This window comes from Eumetopias jubatus, unplaced genomic scaffold, assembly GCF_037043125.1.
Source record: "Eumetopias jubatus isolate StellerSeaLion01/CBP00866 unplaced genomic scaffold, mEumJub1_p1.0 scaffold_2, whole genome shotgun sequence".
Classification (NCBI taxonomy): domain Eukaryota; kingdom Metazoa; phylum Chordata; class Mammalia; order Carnivora; family Otariidae; genus Eumetopias; species Eumetopias jubatus.
The window spans coordinates 53,793,301-53,818,447 of record NW_028274808.1 but is presented as its reverse complement, the minus strand read 5'-3'; the positions used below and the strand labels follow the sequence as shown (position 1 = coordinate 53,818,447).

The following is a 25,147-nucleotide window of genomic DNA, read 5'->3' as shown; positions in this document are numbered from 1 at the left end:
ATTACATAATATGAAATGACAAGCAAAGGTAATTTTAGAGTCAGTGGTTGCCGTGGAAGGAGGTCAGAACAGAATAAACTTCACGTAGCATTTGAGAGCTTTTTGAGATAATGGGAGTATTCTAAAACTGGATCGTAGTCATAACTGCACAGCTCCATAAATGTACTAAAAATAAATAAAATGTCTGTAGACCTACAATGAGGGAATTTTACGATATGTAAGTTAGACTTGATAAGAAGTTAAATTTTAAAATGCTTTAATAAAATAAATATTCCAACAGTGCCAGGGAATACTGAAATAAGGTATCTAATGTAGATTTAGGATTCTAGTTCTCAGTCGGTTTTTAATTTTTTTTAATGGTTTGGCTCTGTCTTTTCATGTGCATCCCCCTTGTTTACAATACAATGCTAATAGAGACAAAGGGGAGTTTTTTTTGTCAATGGCAAGTACTTTGGCAGTGTTATTTTGTTAGTCCTTGGTGGATTTCTGGGGTAAGTGGCAGAAATGCAGCAATAGTTGCTTGTTAGAAGATACTTTGAAGAATTGATGAGTAAGTTCCAAATGTTCCCAATATTGGTCTAATTATTTTACTGGAAATTGTTCCAGTATATTTGATTTAAAAATTCGATTTTAAGTGTTCATTTCTTAAGCCATTTGATTTCTCCTCAGGGTAGCTGAAGTTAGGATATTGCCCTCTTATATCATTTAGATAGGAAGAAGCAGAAGAACCATCAACTTTTTTGTTCGTTTAATAAGGAATGCTTCATGAATTTGTGTGTCATCCCTGAAAAGGAGCCATGCTCAACTTCTCAATATTCTTCCACTTTTAGCCATGTGTTGCTGAAGTGAGCCCAAACCATCAACTTTTGAGATTTACCTCTTTAATGCTTTGAGTAAATCAATTTAATGTGAATTCTTCACAGTGATTTTGTTAATTTACTGTTGCCAATTTAAAAGGGAAAATGAAATACTTGGAAAATGTTACCAAATAAAATACTTTTATGAAAATTCTTTTCCAATAATATTTAAATAATTTTTAATTTTCTGGGTTTTGAAATTTCTAACTTAAGTTAACCAATTTTTAAAGATACCAAAAATTAATTTAATTACAAAGTTTTGAATTCATTAACTTACTGAGTCTTGATGGAAGTATATAAATACATATGTACTAATATGCAATATTAATATTATAAGATATATATAATTAACTACCTGAACTGTTTAGTTTATGTCCAAGATATAAAAAAGAGAAAGGAAGTAAGTAATTAGTGAGTGTAGGAATAGAATATGCCATCATTTAACGCACTGGGATTTTTTTTTTTAAATATCAGTTTAAATACCATTCATTAAGGTATAATCCTTAATGAAATACCAGATAAGAAAAATCCTCATATTAACTCACAACTATTATTGGTTGGGTTAAAAACATTTGAAGAGTGATATTTTAAAAAATACAGCATATTTGGTGATGCCTTATTTAAATATATTGAAGCAAGGATGAAAAAGTTACTTCTTAAAAACTGTATGTTTTTCACAGTACAGTTCATAATATAAAGCTTTATTTAGTAACAGCATTCGAAGATTTAGAAAGTGTAATAAAGTAAGCAATGGTAATTCAGGTTAGTTCTAAATAGAACAATATCCTGTTAAATGTAAAAGCTCTGTTCAGATCAGTAGGATTTATGACCTATTTTATCTAGCAACACCAACAACAAACTAGCCTCTTATGAGAATCCAATATTTTACTTTGCTGTTACTTATCTTTCTCCATTTACTTGCAAATAATAAACATCCTTATGACAATTTCTGGAAAAGGATTTCTGATTCGGATATGAAAAGTTGTAATTAATTACCCCAGTGATTTTACTTTGGTTTTTATAAATATTTAGAGATTTAGTTTTGACTTAAGAAATTTTATAAATTTGTAGAGATTTCCTAATTTTAGATAGGAAACAATAAAAGGAAAAACTCAAGTTTTAGTCAATGTCTTTTAGCCTTTGCATGTGTTCTATTACAAATATAGCTTATCTGAATACTGTGGGCATGAGTTTGACAGGAAATTTATCTATTTATTATTTCTTTATTTATTTATTAGTAAAAATATTAGACATTTATTTTTTTAATTCCTTGAAAAGCTAAAAGGCAGGGTAGTATTTTTGCTTTTTAGACAGAATTTAGGATTATAGAATTCATTTCATTTGGCTAGTGTTCTAGCAAACTTAGTCAATAGAAGAATAAATAGACCTTAGTTGCCAAGATTTACATCAAAGGAGCATAGATGACTGGATCAGGAGGCTTCACACCTGATTTGAACTCCAAATCAGTTCATTAATGTAAACTGTAAATCAAAGGCCATAGCCCTGGGGCTGGTGATAAGGCAGACTAACATATAAGCCAGGAGGTCTGAACAACAAATCAAAGTGGAGACCAGGCAAACCATAAAGCCCATATCACTGGGCACAGACAGCTGGCCTAAAGCCGGAAATCAGGACAAATAGGCACAGAGCCATAAGTTGATGCCAGAAGTGGGATAGACTCCAGACTTTGCCCAGTGGTTATTTTTCTTTTTTAAAGGAAAAAAAAAAAAGATAGAATTTTACTGTGCTTTAATTTGCATGTGTTTCTTCATTGTTTTTATTTTATTATGTTGTGTTAGTCACCACACGGTACATCATTCGTTTTTGATATAGTGTTCCATGATTTCTTGTTTACATATAACACCCAGTTCTCCATTCAATACGTGTCCTCCTTAATGACAGGAAATTTAATTGTGCTATCTATCTGCGTAAATTTGCATGTACTTTATTATTAAATATTAAAATGTAGGTTTAGCTCTAAGATGATTTTATATAGTCAAGAGCTTTCAAACATTTATTCGTTTTTTAAATTAAAGCATATCTCTGAAATTTTGAAAAGGACTGTATAGGACTAATTTATTTTCCTTATTTTATTCTCACAACAGCATAACTATGCACTTTAAATATTCATTTAACTCAATTGCTATGAACATAACATGAGAGGAAACTCTAGATCATAGTTTTAAAAAGAAGTAGCCAAATCTTTTTTTACAGTACTTGTACCATTTTCACTTTCCCACTAATAATGGTTGAAAGTTCTGGTGACTCCACTTTTTTGTTAATATTGTAAATTGTAACCATTCTGTTTCATTTTCTTAGCAGTGGCTTTGTGTAGTGAGAAATTTTTATTTTTGATGAGCCTTATTCATCAATTTTTCATGTTTTCTTTTTTGTAGTTTATGAAATCTTTGTGTGCTCCCATCATGAAGATATTTTCCCATGTTTTTTGCAAAACTTTTATGAGCTTTGTTTTTCACTCAGGTCCACAGCCTATCTCAAATGTCTTTAGTATGTTATACAGTAGAAGTTAAGGTCCATTTTATTCTGTAGAGATATACACCATCTCTTTAAAAGACTTTCATTTCCTCCATTTCTTGTTATTGAAAAATGAATGACCATATAAATATTGTCCTATTTCCAGAGTCATTACACTGTTTATTGATCTAGCTGTTGAACATTATACCAGTACTATCTCGTCTTGATTACTGAAGCACTGCAGCAAGTCTGAAAACAGGTTATACTTTGTGTGTGTGTTTTAAGGAGCCCTTGGGATTTCCTGTGAAAACACCCATGTTATCTGTTAATCAATAATGTTTGACTTTTTGCTTTAAATACGTAATATGAGCTTGGAACTTCTTGTAACACAGAACATGAGGAAGTTCCTAAAAGACAAAAAGAATGTCAAAGGGACAGAGGAACTAACTGAAAGTCCTCTCAAAGGTCAAACCTGAACATATTGTACATTTACAACATATTGTAAAATAAGCATCAGCCCATACTGATACAAATAAAGGACTCAAGAGAGAAGTAAATGAGGGGGAAGAGAACAGTTTTCAAAGCAGAAGAATTCCAAATACTCTATGTCAACCCTCTGTCCTTAACTCTCACTCTTTTACTGTGGGCTACAGTTAGTGACTTCTTTCCAAATAATTCAGTATGGAAATGGAGGAAGGGAATGATATTACACTGAGCAATCTGAAAAAGACTACCTGTGCCACAAGATGATTGCTAATATCACATGGTCACTTAGGCCTCGGCGTTCCAAAGGCCTACGCCCTTCTCTGAAACCTTCCCTCACACCCAACAGCCTCCGTGTTACATTTTAGCAAGCTAGGTATTATGGCTGATTTCATGCTCTACATTAACCCCAACAATATGTTAATTAAAAAAATAAAAAAAATTTTAAAAATAAAATAAAAATCAGAATAAAAACTATCATAAACCTGAGGAAAAAACAAAAAAACATTGGATACAAATGAAAGAAATTTGGAACAAATGTGGACATTAGTTAATACTAATGTGTAAACATTTTCTCATTATTTGTGACAAATGTATGATAGCAAGGTAAGATTTAACAATAGGAGAAACTGAGTGCAGAATTTGATTTGCCAAAACTCTCTGAAGTATTTATGGAAGTTTTATACATCTGCAACTATTTAAAAAAAAAGGTTACCTAAATTCATAAATAAATAAGTATATAAACAAAATTTACTCAAGGTGGTAAAAACATAGGGAATCAGACGACTATTTTATATTTTATAATTTTTGTACTCATGACTGCCTTGGGAAGAAAATAACCCTTAGCCTTTATTTATCTTGTAGTACTATGTAGGCTCAGAAATCACTTTTCCCTTTAAGTTTATTTTTTTCATACTATCCTTATATGATTGTTTCATTCTGTTATGCTAGTCTTATAAAAAGTGGTATATGATGTCATATATAGTAATATGAAGTGTTCTCATTGAATTTGGATTTTTTTTAATCTTTGCATATTTGGAGACATGTCTAAACCCTACTGGGGCTGCTGGTTTTGGTGTGGGTAGATTTTATAATAATAATCCAATTCTTTTATATATTCTTTTTTTTAAGATTTTATTTATTAATTTGCTAGAGAGAGAGAGCATGGGTGAGAGAGAGAGAGCGTGAGTACAAGCAGGGGGAGCTGCAGGCAGAGGGAGAAGCAGGCTTCCAGGTGAGCAAGGAGCCTGATGCGGGACTCAATCCCAGGGCCCTGAGATCATGACCTGAGCCGAAGGCAGCCACTTAACCGACTGAGCCACCCAGGCGTCCCTCCAATTCCTTTATCTATTCTAACATGTTCAGTGTTTAAAATTGATTTCTGTGTTTGTCACATTTTTTAAAAAAGTCCACTCAACATTTAAAATTTACTCATGTTAAGTTTCCATATTATTTTCAACATTGTATTAGTCTCCCTTGGATCTGTTGTCTTATCTTCATTTTTTGCCCTATAGTTTTTCATCTTTGTCTTTCATTTTTCCTTAGTCTCTCCAAAGATTTTCATACTCTAAAAGTTATTAATTCTTAACAGTCCCTGTTAGAAGGTGGGGGAGGAGAAACTGTCCTCCTTGCTGAGAAGGCACTTTGAGACCACAACACGAAGCGGGTGAGGCCCTGCAGTTCATGCAGAGTTTCATTCAGGATAACTGACTGACAGAGGGGACCAGGTGGATGGCAATACAGAGTAGCACAGCTATTCTCTGCAATGTCCAGACCTTAGTCCACAGATTTTATAGAGCAAGGGGACATGCAGAAGGCACTGTAATGAGATCAAAGGGTTCACATGCACCTAATTGATAACTGACCTTTAATTAGATCTTGGGGCACCATCTATGAGTCAGGAAGGCAAGAAACTGCGTTACCTTTAACAAATTTATGGAGGGCCAGAGCAAGCCTTTCCCGATCACAGCCTGGGCAGGCATTTGCTAAGGTATGTGTATATTAATCTCCAAGGGGCCTGGAACATGTAGCCCCAAGAGAGGACAAGAACGAGTTGGAGGGCCAAAGATGGAGTCAGTATTGTCAACACTCCTGTAGCACCTTAATTCATGTCCTTTTCTATGTTTGTGTATCTTCAGTGGTTTATTTTCTAATTTCTTGGTTATATACTTAGCTTTTTAATATTTACTGCTTTTGCTGATGTAATATAACCCAGTGATCTAACCTAAACTCTATCATTTCTTAGCTATCATTTTATTATGCATACCCATTGATAAATTTTATATGATTTTTAATAATTATGTGTTAAACTAATTCTAAAAAGATCTGAAAAAGGTGGATTTTGCTCTAATATGAATATGACAGTTTGTCCTAAGAAATCAGTGTTCCTATGTTCCTTTGAATACCAGGTAGTATATTTAAGAATAGAATTCTAGCCAGTGAAATGATAGTGATAAGATTAACACTGTAAAGGTAAATAAAATCCATTAGAGATGTTACTAAGTCACAGACCAAAGTTACATCACTCAAGGAAGTATATGCACCACCTCTAGAGGAATTGAATCGATGTCTCAAAAAGGAAAATGAAAATTCGCAATTCTGTTCTTCTTATTATTTGGTTAGTATAACAATGAATGAAAAATTTCAGGTCAAAATATTGGTTAGGCAGTTTTGTTTTGAAGTAAGAATCTCCGTAAGTCAAACAGTGAGATTGTTATCAAATCGCCATTTAAAATTTTTCTTAGCAGTTATAGTCTTGATCATAATCATTTTAAATACTGTACTTTCCTTTTCTCTCTCGTGTTTTCTAAGTTTCCATTATGTAACTGCGTTACTCAGTTGCCTGAAAGTTGTTGCTGACTAGTGGTACAAAGAATGACTTATTAATATTACTGAATTCAGAGTACATAAATAAGATTTCTTAATTGCTGGAATAATAGGTAATCATTGCCCATAGTTCAACAAAATTTAAATCATATACATTATCACTAGAGAAATTACACTTTATACTAAATTGCTTTCCCAAGTCAACCTGTCAACCTCTTTTTTTAGTTCAAAATATTGGTGGTATTAATTAAGGAAAAGCTCCTGCTGAATGAGCATGGCTTTTACTTTATCATTATTATTATTATTGGTCACACTATTTCACCCACAGTATGTATGTATTTAAATGTTTGTTTTTATTCCAAGTTTTTATTGCAATTCCCGTTAGTTAACAGGTATAGGATTTAATGCTTCATCACTTACATAAAAAACCCGGTGCATGGATTTTAATTATTTTTTAAATATTTTTTTATTTTTCAGTAAGCTCCACCCCAAGCGTGCAGCCCAACCAGGGGCTTGAACTCATGACCCTGACATCAAGACCTGAGCTGAGATCATGAGTCAGAAGCTCAACCATCTGAGCCACTCAGGTGCCCTGGCTTTTAATTTTAAGTCTCCAGCTTCTTCCTTGTGTATTGGCTTACTGTACTTCCCATTACATATCTGTAGTTAGGTTCACTTTCATTTTGTAAAATGACTTCCCTAGTTGATTTCACCATTTTATTTAGTTTTTCCATTTCACCTTTAATTTCATTTTTTTATGTTTAAAACCTTCCTACGGACTAAAACAGACAAAATCCCCACCTACTCTAATTAAACATGTGTCCTAGCATAAGCCATATAGTTGAAGAGAAGTCAGAATGCATAGATAAGAAGAAACAAGTAAAAATCTTTAGCTGAAATAAATAATATCAAAAATTATTAGAAGAGATCAGCAGACTTCAGCAGGCAGAATAAAGAACGCTCTGAAGATAGGTTATTAAGAATCTCTTTTTTTTTTAAAGGTTTTATTTATTTATTTGAGAGAGAGAGAGAGAGCATGAGAGAGGGGAGGGTCAGAGGGAGAAGCAGACGCCCTGCTGAGCAGGGAGCCCGATGTGGGACTCAATCCCGGGACCCTGGGATCATGACCTAAGCCAAAGGCAGACCCTTAACCAACTGAGCCACCCAAGAGCCCGGTTATTAGGAATCTCACAAACTAAAGAAAAGAAAAAAAAAGAGAAAGAAAAATTGACCAGGTCCCTGAGAAATAAGTGACTTACAGTGAAACAATGTCTTCCTTTTTTAAAAAATCGCCAACACAGAGCTGTTAAATATCATTTCCATTCACATCTCTCTTGCTACTTTTTCTGGGTTCCAATATTAGGGATGTTAGAACTTTTTATATATTCTATATATTTCTTAGGCTTTTATATTTTGCTTTTATTTTTCTGCATACAGCAGTGTGGGGATTTTTCCACTGACCTTTTCCAGATGAGTAATTCTGCAATCTGATATGTATAACTACCATTCAGGCCATCCACTGAATTCCCTATGATGAATTGTACTTTTTAGTTCTACAATATCCACTTGAAATTTCTGTGTAGATTCCAACATACTGAGCATAGTCTACATTTGTTCTTATATTTTGTATATTTTTCTTCCATTTTAAATGTATAATCATTGTTGTTTTTTATTTTTTGTTTTTCGTGTACTTTTGCTCCACTATCTGGGTCTTATGTACAGTTCCTCCCTCTTTTCTTTCCTTCCTTTTTTTCTTCTCTTAGTAATAAGTCATGAGTTGTGATTCATAGCATGTATGGTAATTTTTATTGTGTGCAGGAATTGTGTATAAGACAACCATAGCAACTCTAGGTGACTCCGGAATTTTCTCTTTCCTCTGTTAAGAAGATAGGCTGAGGAGCTAATTGTACGTTGTGCCAGGTCAAAGGTGAGTGGCTTTTAGTAAATCTTGGGCTTATTCTCCTTTCCTTATGTTGTTCAGGCATGGGTTTGTTGGGCTTTCAATTGTGAGTTTATGCGACTCTCTTTTCACAGCTCTGTAAGCTTATGGATGGTTGGGCTCTATCACCAAAAAGTTCACAACCCAGCCTCTACCTCTTGCCACATGCAACATCAAAATCAGATAAGTGTATTATGGGGAGAGAGATCATGTGCTTGAGATAAGCCTCCTTTTACTATGACTTGTGTTCAAAATATAACATGATTTTTGGGATAGATGACTTTGAGAAATTTCAAAGAGGAGCTCACCAGCATCCCACAAAGATCTCAGATTAAGCTCTTGTGACTTGGGGAAATCTGATAGTGAATTAAAGCCCTTGATGTCAATGTTTAGAGTCTATCTAACCCTGTGTAGTAACTAAGACACTGGGGATTTCTTTTTCCCTCAGCAGAGGTCCTGCACCTGGGCCAAGCCTAAGTATTCTATCAGTCAGAATTCAGTCACAACAAGCAAAGCCCTCCTCTGAGAAATCATGCTTTCCTAACAGGAAGTGTAGCTATTGCACTGAAAACTAGAGATCAAAAGGAAGAAGTGTGCTTATTGGAACCCATACCTCTAGAGGAGATCCCATGGATCTAGGACTCTGACCTCTGGGAAGAGGGTTGGCCAACATGATGCTGGGCCTCAGGGATTTGGTGGAGGACTCAGAGGCGTGGGGTCTAGAACTGCAAGGAAGGACACTTGATAATGGTGCTAATATCTCTATTTCTGATAATTATCAGTTGGTTCTGAAAATTGCATTTGTGTATATATATATATGTATATATATATATACACACACACACAGACACACGTATTCTAATTATCATCTATCTACGTCTTTGTATCATCTATCTATCATATAAATATTGTACAGAAAGAAAGTTACTGTTGATGTCAAGGTGAAAGCTGTTAATGAAGCAACACTGACATGTAGACCAATCAAAAAATTTCCCAGGTTTCCGAAGTCCCTCGAGTCCCCCCAGCTGACATATAGAGAGAAGTCCGTCAAAGAAGAAATACAACTTGCAGGTTCCCATTCCCTGTGTGACAAAGTAGAATACAAAAAGGAAGGAGGTTTGTAAGTGAGAGACAGCAAATTAAACACACACGCGCACACACAGACCATCCATGAGGTGTGCCTTTGCTTAGGAACATAAAGAGATTAATTTCATGAAAAATTAACCACTGAAATTGCTTAAAATAAGTAGAAACATGGTGGGAATTATATATTTTGTTAATTTTTAATGGTTAATATTTATGATCCCCTATGTTAAAAAAATCATGAGGATTTTGTTGGTGCAGGTGGAGCTTTCTGTTTTGTTTCTCTAGTAAAGTTAGAACAAGTGGACAATTCTCTTATTTCTCATCCTTTTCTTCATTTCTTAGAAAAAGCAAAAGTAATAAACCACATAAGAAGCAAAACAGAATTATCCCAGGTAGTATCATGTAAAACTTCTTTTGTATCTTGTTCTTCTTGGGGGGGTCTGGCCACTATCTATACTACCTCCAAAACCTTCTTCTCCACAGTCAGCAGGATTCCACTCATCCTTGCAATGGCAGTCTGTTGTTGCACACCCTGTTCATATTGCAGGTCTCAGGTGAATAGCTCTTGCCAAATGTGACATAAGGATACACTTCCTTTGGATGCAAATACGCTCTGCACCACACTCTCTACCATCTATCACTGCACCAATATCAGGTATGAATATCCCAGCGTGGTAGTCTGTACCCCAGCAGGTGATGCCATTAAGGTGAGTAGAATGCACAGTAGAACGATCTCTCAGAAGGGCCCCCTGGATGGCTCAGTCAGTGAAGCCTCTGACTCTTGATTTCAGCTCAGGTCATAATCTCAGAGTTCTGGAATTGAGTCCAGCTTCAGGCTGCCCGCTCAGCAGGGAGTCTGCTTGTCTCCCTCCCCCTCTGCCCCTCCACCCACTTGCGTTTTCTCTTCTCTGAAAGAGAAATAAATAAATATTTATTAATATAAATACATAAATATTAAAGAAAAGAATGATCGCTCAGAAGAGGAATTTCTGTCACATTCTGACACTGAACCTTCCCACACAGGATATCTGATATGTTACATTGTACAGATGTAGGACCATTTACACCACAGTTACCCAAATGGTCACCTTGGATGTTCATTACTTATGGCAACTATGATTTGCACTCTTGGCCTCTTTGCCAAACATTCTCGTCACTGTTCATCACGAATGCTGCATCTCTTTTCATAGCAGTATCTATCTCCTGTGCATTCGACTCCACCTTGCACGTACACATCTTCTGGACCCTGATAGATTTCCCATCACACGACTCAGGAAGGTCATATTCATTTGTCTGTTCTCTACACAGGTCACCTGAAGGCATGACCTTGAGGTTTTTGCAACAAAGCCTAAAAGCACAAGTAGCTCCAGGACTCAGAGTGCCGTTTGAGTGACAGCATGGATCTTTTGAACATGCATTTAAAGAACCACGGTCACACTCTTCCTCTTCATCCACATGGCTCCCACAGTGTGTATACTTGAAGATTCTGTCTGGAGTTGCTGAAGTGTACAAACACTTTGTTTCTGCCACAGTGTTCAATACTTAGCATAATTGTGTTGCTGAGTTTAGTTGTTGTCACTCTCTGTGAAAACATTATGCACCTCTCATTCCCACATTTACAAGTGTCATCACCATGTAGCATACCCAGAGAATGACCCACCCTCATGTGACACTGTAAATGCAAAATCATGCAAGTTTTCTTATATGAAACTAATGACTCCACATCAAGAGCATATTACATACTATTCCAATATAGGTCATGCCAATGTCAATACCATAAGCTTTCTTTACAAAAATAAATGCAAGATCAAGAGGCAAATGGGTGCCAAAGTCACCATTCTTCCATTTGCAACATGCTACTAGGAGAGGTTTAATGTTATCAATCGAAAGGAGGTTTTGTGCTGTCCATATCTCAATTCCTATTAAAATCATATCAAGGGCTCTGGGTGGCTCAGATGGTTAAGAGTCTGCCTTCGCCTCAGGGCATGATCTCAGGGTCCTGGGATCGAGTCCCGCATTGGGCTCCCTGCTCAGCGGGGAGCCTGCTTCTCCCTCTTCCTCTCTCTCTCTCTGTCTTTTATGAATAAATAAATAAAATCTTTAAAAAATTATATCAAGATCCAGTGATTTAAAAAATTGATTTACATAATTGATAACAAGGCACACTGTATTCTGCACATTTGAGGTATTACCACAAACATTGATTGTGGTCGATCACTACTGCCAGTTCAAGAAACCACCTGTGGTCCACTAGTCTTTATACCCACTCTGCATCAAAATGGAACTATCAACTTTTTAGAAATTTCAACTGTTGTGCTATTTCTTCATTTGTTAATGCACATCTCATGAGTTGGAATTGTGTTTTCTCACTGTTGATATTATATATCAGTTGTTCAAATGTGGTGGAAGGTCTTTTGGGCTCGATTTCATAAGCAATGTCATTTGTCTGTAATATTCCTTGAAGGCCCTTAGAACAGGTACTGAGAGCAAACAGGATTCTGTGTCCCCTTCCACATAACCATGATAGCAGCAGTCCTTCAAGACAAAAAGCTGATCCTCAAGGAGAGCACCCTAGTCTGTGTGGGCAAACACTAGGAGGTTTGTGGACAGAAAAAAATTTTTTGACCTTCATGTGGAGAATGTGCTTCTGGCCTCTAAAACGGAGGCTATAAGAGAACCAGTCTGGAAGCTTCATGCCAGTGTCATGCCTCAAGGGAATCAACACTTCTGGGCATCATAGTGATGGGGTGCACAACCTGGAACCATCCAGAAAGGAACTGACACACCCCCAGCCAGAGCATAGGAAGAGATCCTCACATGCCCCAGGGCCTCCACGGCTATTGTGGGGAACCACCATATTCAGCCATTGATTAGAGCAAAAGAGGGCAGGTCAGGAAACATCACTGTTCTGTTTCCTCCCTCTGAGCTGGATATGGTGCTGACCTTTAATCTGTCCTTTTGCTAAGCTACACCATTAGAGCAGCAGCACTAAAAGAAAAAAAAAAAAGACGAAGGACAGAGACAAGGGTGGGAGGTATGAGCTGGAGGAGGAAGAGAAAGGTATGACTATGGGTTAAAATGGGTGTCTGTTTGGCTCAAGACATGACTCACTATACTGCACTGCATTTTGTCTTAAATAATAGTAAGGCAGAGTGAGACTGGGTGTACAAAACTATGGTGATTGGCCATAGATTGACAGTTACAGGACTTAATTGAAGGACACATATGTATCCATTATACTGTTTTCTAAATATGTGAATATGTATGAACATTTCCACAATAAAGATATAAAACAAAAATTCTTAATGGAAAGGTGAACACCTTATCATGTTTGGACGAAGAATTCTTGATATACACATATGGGCTAGGTATAAATATCAATACATGTCTTCCTTTCATTTTTCAAGGAATTATTCAGTGACATTACTCAGGAGAGATATAAAAATTACTCACATATATTTTTTTCTCATTGTCTGATATATATGCTTCCATGTAACAAGTTATTAATTATCCCGTCTCTTTCCTGCATTTCTCTTTTCATCTAAGACTGTAAAACTGCAAGGATCAAGGCATCAGTTGTTTTCACAAATGTTTGTAACTACTATAATGGTATCTTCATTCTGTAATCAATACATAATGGTAGTATTGGAAGATGGAGTACATTGGGTTGGTGATGGATGTTACTCAAACATGTTTATCTTTGATTCTGCGCTTAAGAACAACAGCATTTTAAAAACTTCTAGCCATGTAAAATGGAAGGAAATCAAACCAGCTGGAAGAGTAACAGCTAGAGATCAGCATATACTGAAGGCAAAATAAAGTTACTTCAGAAATGCAAAGGAAATCAATAATCCTAGAAGGAAGGAGGAAAGCTTTGGGGAAGGTAGTATTGTCTCATAGTAGCAATGCATCAAAGCCTGCATTTATAAGATTGCAAGGTAACCACTGTCCAAGGTTTGACAATAAACTACATTTATTTCATAAATAAAAATACATATACATATTTTGTGTGAAATATAGAAACAAAAAATCATCTCAATAACACAAATGTATTATCACATATTTGTGAAAATGAAATTGATATCAGCACAATGCCTGGCTGGTGATAGTGATTTGTTGCTTTCTTCTTTCAATAAAGTGCTTATAAAAACACATAATGTGCACAAGTGCTCAAATGTGAGAAACATAAATGAGCATACATGTCAAGAAAATTTAATAATATCGAGCTCAAATTTAGACAGAGGGGATGGGGCAAAGATACACATTAGGAATTTGTAATTGAATTCAATACTTTACATATAAAATTTTTATTTCTATTTATCTAGGGAAACACCCACAGTCTTCATCAGATCATTAAAGTGAGATTGTTTAAAGTAAAAACTCTTGGGTAGTTGAAAAAACACAAAATATTGAATTTGGCTATAAGAGATCTAAAACAGACTAATCAAATCCACTTCCCATTGTTGATAATATGAAATTGAAAGATGCCTATTAAAGACCTATCATCTCTTAGATCCTGTACCCATTTTTGCTTATTGTCTTTTATAAATCTTGATTCTATGTTCTTTGACCTTTTTTCTCTGGAATTATTTTCCTGTCATTTATGGAATTTCCCTTTCATAAAAAGCAATAATCACTTCTCTATCAAACTTCTCCATGGATAGCTCCTTATTCATGACTAATTCTATTACACAAAACCCACCAGTTGACAGATGAAGAACATGGAAAGACCAGCAGAAAAAATTTCCATACTCAAAATATCCATATGCCATACTACCAGACATCTGGTTGCAGTTCACTCTATACCCTGATAGCTAGCCATCCCATTAAACCACTATTTAGCCTGTTTTCCTATTCATACACCAACTACCAAATTAGTCCTACACAAACTTCAAAGAATTAGATGTCTTATTTCCTAATGTATTATCCACCAGTAATTTTACCCACATTCTGGGTTTAGTGAACATGTGGACAACTGATATAACACCTGGATTATTCTAGCTTTAAAACTCATTTTCAACAATTGACCTAGGGCTACACATTGTATCTTACTATCACCTATTACTACTTTCCACTGTCCTAACTCTTACATATTAAATAGTTAACTACAAGTCTCATTCTCATTCAGAACTTACTTCCCAAATTTCTGGGCAAAAATAACTTTTCATTCCATTGTTTCCCACTTGTTAAGTTCCTTTATTTTACCTCTTATCCCAATAGCCTGGCTCTAGACTCCATCAATTCAGCCACTGTAGGCTCAACCCAGACAGGATTAAACTTTTTCCTGCTTCCTATACTCCTACAACAAACTACCCAAACTGTAAGAAAATCAGAGTATCTCTAGGGGAATGAATGTGTGAAAAGTGAAAAGTACAAACTGGATAAGACAGCCTGACATTTCAGCCTAAAGGATGAAGTCAGGAACAAATGTTTATTTCAACCCCTTGACGCTTCTAACAATTTGAGCTTTGTTGTCCACTTTGTTTCTTAATTTTTTTTTAATTTCCTCATCAATACACAGGACCCTCAGCTGACAATCTATTGTTTCTCTTTTACAAGTAATTATTATTAAGTTTCAATAATGGTAGTTTAAGTTGTAAAAAAAAAAAGAATTTTTCATTGGTGCACATTTAATAAGGATCTGATATTTTTATTTGTCCTTTCTTGTTGCTTGATTCTATAGTCTTTGACCTTTTTTCTCTGGAATTAGAAAAATTGGTGAGAAACTTATTTCAGGCTGAACATTAACCTCATCATTAAAATGACCTCAATGCCTAGAGTGTGTGGATACTTTTCTAGGACTAAAGGGGAGGGATATTTCACAAGAGCCCACAAGAAGACATAAGATCCCTAAATTAATTCTTTTTAGAGGACATTTCTATAAATTGTGAGTAAAATCCTAAAATACCGATTTGATTTCCACGGCCCTCTTGATATATATTTGGTAATTATTCTGGAGTATTGATTGTAACAGAAAAAACTATTTTTAAATAATATAGTGTTAAGAGTGAACTTAATCAATTTAAATCGACCAGAATTAATTCCTAAAACGTCAGCTTGTAAACAGGTAATAGGAAAACAAACTCCAAAAATATTTGTCAGATTGAATTTGTCTTCATAACATTCTTTTATAGAATGACACAAAAGACATACCTCCTGAGAGAGTATAACATTTTCTTTTCTTTTTTTTTTTAATTTTATTTATTTATTTGACAGAGAGATGGAGAGAGAGAGCACAACAAGGCAGAGTGGCAGGCAGAGTGGAAGGGAGAAGCAGACTCCCCACTGAGCAAGGAGCCCAATATGGGGTTTGATCCCAGGACTCTGGGATCATGAACTGAGCAGAAGGCAGCCTCTTAACCAACTGAGCCACCCAGGCACCCCAAGTATAACATTTTCATTAATGTGGTAGAGAGCCATAATAGTACAGACACTTCCAAATAGACCATCATACATAATCTTTTATGAATTCTTCTTTTCTTTCCCTACAGCTTAATAAAATTCATCAATCTAGTTACCCTAGAGGGGAGATGGTAATCTCCCCTCTCGTTTTCATTTATAGCCTAATTCAGTTTTTCCCAAACAATGAGTAGCAACCCATTAGAAACACAATTTTGGGGTTCCCACTGAGTAAATAGTCCAGAATCAGACATAATACAGGTTACAGATCCTCCTCAAGATTAAAAAATTGGCAAAGAATCATGCTGTGTTTGTATGTATAACCTGTGTATGTATTCATGTATGCACAAATACTACTGCTTCTCTCCTTTATTGCTAAATTCTCAAATGACTTACCAGCAGTAGAATTAATGGTCCCCCTGGTCATTTCACACTACAGTCCTGTAATAGATTAATTTGACCACTGATCGCTATGAACAGATTCTTATTTGAAACTTTACATGACAGAGTAGTAACAATCCCCTCCCTTTCATCTCTCATTTAATTGTGTTCTAGATTGAACTGCTTAGCAACAAGACTTTCCCAATCCTAAAGCCCATGGCAACTGGATAATAGTTCTCCCACTCTGGCCCCATCATCTCCATCAGGCTTTATGTCTAATTACTCTTCAATATGAATAAATGTGACTATATTTTATATCCAAATTCTATGTGCTCCCTGCACACAGTAGAAACACTTTATCTTCAGTACTTTTGTCCTGGCCCCAGATTATTTTCTCAACATTGAACCACATTATGGAATACCTGAATCACTCTAGGTTCCAGAAAGAAGTTTGACCTTACTTAAACCATTTACAAAGATACAGACATCAGTAATCATCTATGACTTTCACTATAAGGTCAGTAAATAACTCAGGGATATTTCATATCTACAAATAAATATGCTCATCTATTAGGGAAGACTGCATCAGCAAGAATAAGGAAAGTAAAATTTAAAAGGAGAGAGAGGTGAATTGAATATAGTGTAGGTGTCGAGGTCAGTACCATGGCGATATAAGACATTTGTCCCTTCTCACCCCCTTTTTTAAACAACCACTTTCAGACATCCATACACGAACAAGAGTGCCTCAGCACTGGGAGGGACCAGGGAGGACCCTTGCTTCTTTGTGCATTGGGAAAATAAACAAACAAGACATTGGTAAGGGATGCAAATCCAAGGGAGTTGACAAACCTGTCCCACCTCCCTTTGCTTTGGCCAAGGGAACAAACAAACCTGGAGAGAACTGAACTGGGTAGAAATGAATAGGTGAGATAATTCATCCAAGTTCAGCCTGCCAGAAGGGAGATTCTAGCATGCCATTGGAGTGGGGTAAGGACAAGTTTGGTTGCAATGGACAGTGAGAACTCCACTAAAGCCACAGCACCTCCTGAGGGTGAGACTGCAATGGGCTACGCTATATGGCAGTGGCAGCAGAGACATTTTCTGCAGAGGTCAAAATAGTCAACTTCTCTTGTGGGGGAGTTGGAAAAAGTGTGTAGCTGCTCAGCTAACCTAGTTTTGGGAGTCTCAAGTGGAGAAACCTGTTTGTGTCCAGCAGCTACCAAGTTTCTGAGGAAGAACCACCATCACAGGGTGAAGAAAGGGAAGAAAGCAGATAAGAATATCAAAAGTTCATGATAGGAACATGATTCATGCTCTGGCTTTAAGACTTCAGCAAGAAGTCTGCACACAAGCTTCTGGGATTGCCCCACGGATCTCTTTACCAACCCAAAGGTATCTTAAAAGCCCCAATTGCTGAACTCACACTTGCCCCCACTGTGTGGTGGGCACCTTGTATATGCTCCTGAGTGTGGCAGTGAGAGCAGGTAGATAATCTATGTGCTTTCAGAAAAATGGTCCAGTTTGTGGGTGAGGGGGATCATAAACTGGAGCCGTGGTATCACCTTCTGGAAAAACAAAATAGAGGTTTCTCAGCCAGTTTGATAAGTTATGAGATCAAGAGAAAAAAAAAACAAACCAAAGCTTATGAATTCTGCCACAAGAGGGAATAAGAGTGAAGCTGGTCTACCCAGGACAAACCTAGGATCCCTAGGGAAGAACACCAAGCAACAGTACCCATCTGAAGATAACCTTGCTCATAAGCAATTGACAATAGCTGTATTGAAGAAATTCAGCAAACTATAAGAGATCTCAGAAAGACAGTTCAGTGAGATGAGGAAAAAAAGGAATGAACAGAATGAGTTCTTTACAAAAAAAGACAAAAACCGTAACAAACCAAAATTCTGGAGCTAAAGAATTCAATGAATGAAATGAATTTTATAATTAAGAGTATCTAGAGGGGAGTAGAGAAGATAGAAGATAGAACAGATGACTTAGGAATTTTTTTTTTAAATTTTGTTTATTTATTTGACACAGAGAGAGCAGAGGGAGAAGGAGAAGCAGACTCCCCGCTGAGCAGGGAGCCCGATAGGGGGCTTGATCCCAGCATGACCTTAGCTGAGGGCAGATGCTTAACCAACTGAACCACCCAGGCGTCCTAGATAGGAATTCTGAAAGGCACCCCTATTAGGCTGTCAGTGGATTTCTCAGCAGAAACCCTTCAGGCCAGGAGAGGGAAGAACAAGTATTTAAATTGCTAAAAAATAAAAATTGCCAGTTAAGTGTACTCTTTCAGTCAAAATTATCCTTCAGATTTGAAGAAAAAAGACTTTAGAACTGAGGGAATTTATCACCACTAGACGGACCATACAAGGCATGCTGAAAGTTCTTCCAGCTGAAATGCAAAAATGCTAATCAGTGAGATAAAAAAATACAAAGTATACAATACACTGGTCAAGGTGAAAAATATATGGTCAGGTGTAGAAAACTCCAATCATGTCATAGTATGGTATATTAACGTAACAATTGTGTAAAGGTTAAAGGAAAAGAGTATTAAAAATAACTGTAGCTACTACAATCTGTAACAAATTCATAACATAAAAAGAGGTAACTCGTGACATCAAAAATTAAAAAACGGATAATGAAAGTGTAGTTGCTTTATAGGCAAAGAAGCGGCTATCTTCATAAAATGGACTGTTTTATCTTTGAGATGTTTTCTGTAAGCCTCAGGGTAACTGCAGAGTGAAAATCTATAGTAGACTGATGAAACAAACAAACAAACAAAAATTGGGGAGACAGACCACACTACTACGGAAAAACATCCATTTAAAAGGTAGACTGAAAAAGAGAGAAAAAAACAATGAAATAGAAAACAAATAGAACGCAATCAATAGGATGGCCATAGTGAGCTTTTTACATATCAATAATCCCTTTAAATTTATTTATTTTATTTAAAGATTTTATTTATTTATTTGAGAGAGAATGAGACAGAGAGAAGAGAGCACAAGAGGGGGGAGGGTCAGAGGGAGAAGCAGACTCCCCGCCGAGCAGGGAGCCCGATGCGGGACTCGATCCCGGGACTCCAGGATCATGACCTGAGCTGAAGGCAGTCGCCCAACCAACTGAGCCACCCAGGCACCCTCCCTTTAAATTTAAATAGACTGCATTCACCAATTAAAAAGGCACAGACTGACTGGATGGAATTAAAACAAAAACAAAAACAGTCCCAATTATATGCTGTCTATAAGAGACTCATTTTAGTTTTAAAAGACACATAGGCTCAAAGTGAAAGAATGGAAGAAGATATTCCATGCAAGTGGAAATGAACAAAAGGTGGGAGTAGACAAACTTACATCCCAACAAACAGACTTTAAGCCAAAAACAGTAACTAGAGGCAAAGAAGGTTGTTATATAATGATGTAGGAAAGATGTTAGGGTTCAAAGCAGACTGGCAAAAAGAATTCTTGAGAAGTCTTTGGTGCAAAAAAGTGGTTTTATTGAAGAATGGGGACAGGACCCAAGGGCAGAAAGAGCTGTGCTGGGGTCATGAGCACATTACATACTTTCAAGTTGGCAGGGAGGTTAGGGAGAGCATAAGCCTCCCAGGTATTTTGGAAACAAGGGTTCCAGGATCCTGAGGGAGCTAGCTATTTTTAGGAAAAGGTCATTTATTATTGTTTAGTAAACCCTCAGTCATGAGAGCCTTCAGATGTATATGGGTCATATGCTTGGAGGATGATTGCCAACAGGTATCTTGGCAAGGGTGGGGGAGGTGGGGGGGGTGGATGTTGAGAGAAAGGAAGTTTCAAAAAGAATTCTTATATGTTAAAGTAGACTTTAGAGAATCTTGGGTGTGGGGCCTAAGATTGCCTTTTGTTCTTAGCAAAGTATTAACACCAAGGCAGCTGAGCATGTAGAGGAATGTCGCTCTGTAACAGCACATGTCAATGGGCTGTAATAAGGAAAGTAGTAAGGAAATTTAATTCTGCCTTTTGTTTTCCACATCATAAAATAATAAAGGGACTAATGTATCAAGAAAACGTAACAATTATATATATGCACCCAACATCAGAGCACCTAAATATACTAAGCACATACGAACAGATCTGAAGGGAGAAACAGACAATAATACAGTAAGAGTAGGGGACTTTAATACCCCACTTTCAGAAATAGATAGATCACCCAGACAGAAAATCCATAGAAAAACTTAGGAATTGAACTCTACTTTAGACCAGATGGACTTAACAGATATATACAGAACATTCCAACCAATAGCAGCAGAATACACATTCTTCTCAAGAGCACACGGAACATTCTCCAAGGTAGGTCATACGAAAGACCACAAAACAAGACTTAGCAAATATAAGAAGACTGAAAATATACCAACTATCTTATCACACCACAAGAGTATGCAACTAGAAATTAACACAACAACACAAAACTGGAAAATACAAATAAACAACGTACTTTATAACAACCAAGAAGAAATTGAAGAAGAAATCAAAATTTTAAAAAATCTCAAAATAAATGAAATGAAAATGTAACATACCAAAATCTATGGGATCTACACAGGCGGCTTCAAGAGTTAAGTTTTTAGTGATAAATACATGTTAAGAAATTAGATAGACTTCAAATAAAGAACCTAACTTTACACCTCCAAGAACTCAAAAGAGAAGAGCAAATTAAGATCAAAGGTCAAAGAAGGAAGAAAATAATAAAGATAATAGCAAAAATACATAAAAGAGAGAAGAAAAAAAGCAGAATCAATCAGTAAAACCAAGACCTGGTTTTTCATAAAAATAAACAAAATTGACAATCTTTACCTTGAGCAAGAGAGAGAGAAGAAACTCAGTAAAGTTAGAATGAAAGAAGAGATGTTATAAGGGAAACTACAGAAATACATAGGGTCATATGACACTACTATGAGCAATTATATGCTGACAAATTAGATAATCTAGAAGAAATTAATAAATTCATAGAAACATACAAGCCAGCAATACCAAATCAGAAAGAAATGGATAATCTAAACAAACCACTAATGACTAAAGAAGTAAATCAGTAATCAAAAACCTCCTAACACAGAAAAAACAAGGACCAGATAGATGGTTTCTTTGGCAAATTCTAGCAAACATTTAAAATTGGGGGGAACCCAAGATGGCGGCAAAGTAGGAGGACCCTAGGTTCGTCTCATCTCACAAACACAACTAGATCACTATCAAATCATCCTATATAGCCCAGAAATATTGACGTGAAGACTGACAGAACAAACTCCACAACCAAAGGGAGAGAAGAGGCTACATCCAAGAAGGTAGGAAGCGCAGAGACATGGTTTGGGGAGGAAAAGTCCCACTATCACCGGTGCTGCAGAGAGGAGGGAGCTGTGGTCTTGGAGAAGGTGGGGAGAGAGAGAGAGAGAGAGAAGGGAGAGAGAGGGAGGGAGAGAGGAGCACAAAGGGACACACAAGAAAAATGTTTCCCCAAAGTCATTAGCTTGGAAAAGAAGAAGGGCTGAATTTCCCGAGTTCTTGCAAACAGCGGGACTTAAAGCCTGGAGTTTAAGGGTCAGTATGTGGTGTCTAAACGGGGTGTCTCTCTATCAGATGGGGGTCCCCTGGATGCGGGTCAGCAGTTGGGTGGAAGCCAATGGTGCTGGAGGTAAAAGAATTCACCTGAGGCAGAACAAAAGAGATAGAAGATTATTGAATACACCCCAAAGGAGCAGTGGGCCAGACAGCAGAGGAGACTGTCTGCAACGAGGCTGTGGGTGGAGGCTGTTCTAAAAGGGGGAGGATGAAGAGGTAGGGTGACTTGTGGAATCTTCCCTTTTTTGGTATCTGTGCCTAGTTGTAAGTAGCCCTTTGGGTAGTTAGGGCCTATGGATGTTAGGTTGTGGGCCACCCTACGGGCATGACTCTATTCAGCCAGGAGGTTGCTGTGGGCCCTTTCTACATCCCATCCCTCAAGCCTGTTGCCTAGAAGCAGCCTCTGGGCTAAAAGCCTGTTGCCTAAAAGCCCTCAAGCCTGTTGCTGCAAAGCATCAGGCTTGGCTGGGGTAGAGCCCAGGGGGCACTGTGCTGCTCCTGCAGAGAAGGCAGGCCAACAACCCTGAGACAGACAGCATGGAGACAGTGATCTGAAGAATGCCTGGGGCACACAGTAGGGAGATTATTTGCTCATCTCAGAGAGCATCCCTGGGAGGCAGTGTTCAGAGATGCCTCTCCAGGAACAAGATCACTGGCAGGAGTCATTTCCCTCCCCATCCCTCAGCATAAACACAGAGCCACCAGCAGGAGGCGCTGACAAGGGCTGCCTACCTTGCTTACACTGAGCCCCAACCTCCTGCGCTCTGATGGGACTGTCTTTCTCCATCAAGCTTGCCTTAGTCCTAGTGCTTTGCATATACTGGATGTGGCAGTAGTATCAGTAGTAATGACAAACAGTTATTGGTGCTAACGACTGTACCGGGCATGGCTCTTCCCATACAATCTCTATTAGGTGGATGAAAACACTGCTGCGTTCGTGTCTTGGGTAATTAGCTCCAGAAACCTGGCACCAGATTATATTATCACACTATCAATTCTCCATAAAAAGTAGATTTGGTTGAATTACTTAACTTCTTTATGAAAATTATTTAAAAAAAAAGATTTTATTCATTTGATAGAGAGAGACATAGTGAGAGAGGGAACACAAGCAGGGGGAGTGGGAGAGGGAGAAGCAGGCTTCCCGCAGAGCAGGCAGCCCAATGCAGGGCTCCATCCCAGGATCCCAGGGTCCTGCGATTGAGCCCGGCATCAGGCTGTTAGAAAGGGAGCCTGTTTCTCCCTCTGCCTGCCGTTCTCCCTGCTTGTGCATGCTCTCCTCTCTGTCAAATAAATAAAATCTTTTTTAAAAGTTGCTAAAAGGCGGAGCAGGATGGCAGAGGAGTAGGAGACCTAGATTTCGTCTGGTCTCAGGAATTCAGCTGAATAGGGATCAAACCATTCTGAACACCTACGAACTCAACAGGAGATCAAAGAGGAGAGTAGCAACAACTCTCTGAACAGAGAAGCGACCACTTACTGGAAGGTAGGACGTGCAGAGAAGTGAATCCAAGGATAGATGGCAGGGGAGGGGCCTCAGCCGGCCGCTTCTGGCAAGTGGTAGAGCCGCGGAGCACAAAATCGGACCTTTTAGAAGTTGACTCCGCTGAGAAACGTCGCTGCAGTGGCTAAGCAGGGGGTGGAATCCTCCCGGGACAGTGTGGTCTCAGGACCTCGGGGTCACAGAAAGACCGGGGGTGCCTGAGTGCGGCAGAGCTCCCAGGTATCAGAGCGGGGGAAGCCGGCTGCAGAGATGGAGCCGAGGCGCAGGCTCTCAGCTCGGGGTTGCCATAAACTGTGATCCGCGGCCCAGCCGGCCACTGCTCCTCCAGCAGGGACCCAACAAGCGGCAGAGCCGGGGGAGACTCCCCTTCCTTCCCGGGGAGGAGCAGCGCGGGAACACACCGCAGGGATCTGCTGGGTTTGGAGACTCCACACGGGGTCGGGTGCCAGAGATAGCAACGCTCGGTCACAGGCCGGGTGAGCACGGAGTGCGGCCCGAGACCGGGGACACGGGAGTGACTGCTTTTCTCTGGGGGTGCACTGAGGAGCGGGGCCCCGAGTTCTCAGCTCCTCCGGGTGGAGATTGGGAGGCCACCATTTTCACCCTGGTCCTCCAAAGCTGTACCGAGAGCTTGCAGGGAACAAAAGCTCCTGAGAGCAAACCCGAGCAGCTTCCTTAGCCCGGACGGACAAGGGCGGGGCAATTCCGCCTCCGGCAAAGACATTTGAAAACCACAGCAATAGGCCCCTCCCCCAGAAGATCAGAACGAACAGCCAGCAAGGCAAGACCAAGTTTACCGATCAAGGAGAACGGGAGAACTCCCGCACTAGGGGAATACTGCACATAGAATTCATGGCCTTTTTTTACCATGATTCATTAGTTCATCAAAGTTAATTTTTGTTAACTGTTTTTTTTTTATTTTTCTTTTTCCCTTTTTCAACTAACATCTTATCAATCCCTTTTTTTAAAAAAAAACTTTTTATTTTTCATTTTTAGAGTCATATTTTATCCCTTCATAGTAGTTAACCTTATTTTTGGCATATATATATAAGTTGTTCTCTCTTTAAAATTTTGAGATACGGTTTCTTCTAACAGATCAAAATATACCCAAAATCACTAGTGTATGGCTTTGTTCTAGTCTCCTGCCTGATCACATTCTCTCCCTTTTTCCTTTTTTTTTTTTAATCTTCTTCTTTCTTTTTTCAAACAACTTCTTATCTTATCAAGTCCTTTTATAAAATCTTTTATAATTTTCATATTGACGGTCATCTTCCATTCCTTCATTGTATCAACCCTTATTTTGTACATATATGTCTTTCTTCCTTTAAAATTTTAGGAGGCACTTTTTTCTAACAGACCAAAATACACCCAAAATCTAGTGTGTGGCACTGATCTATGCACTAGCCTGATCATATTTGATCATATTCTGCTTTTTTTGTATTGTTCTGTTTTTGTTTTTATTTTTTTCTTTTTTTTTCTCTTTCTTTTTTCTTTCTTTCCCTTTCTTTTCCCCTGGTTTCAGGTCTTTTCTGATTTGTATACAGTATATTTGCTGGGGACGTTGTAAACCTGTTAGCATTTTGTTCTCTCATTCATCCATTCTCCTCTGGACAAAATGACA

At 37.8% G+C, this 25,147-nt stretch overlaps 1 non-coding gene and 1 pseudogene across 1 annotated transcript; both read right to left on the bottom strand.

The window, feature by feature from the left end:
- Nucleotides 1–747: 747 nt before the first annotated feature.
- On the bottom strand, nucleotides 748–853 carry LOC114217546 (U6 spliceosomal RNA). The gene has a single exon (XR_003610993.2). It is a non-coding gene; the product is annotated as a U6 spliceosomal RNA (small nuclear RNA).
- A 9,767-nt stretch (nucleotides 854–10,620) lies between these two features.
- LOC148164836 (disintegrin and metalloproteinase domain-containing protein 21-like) overlaps nucleotides 10,621–25,147 on the bottom strand; it is a 68,425-nt pseudogene continuing 53,898 nt past the window's right edge.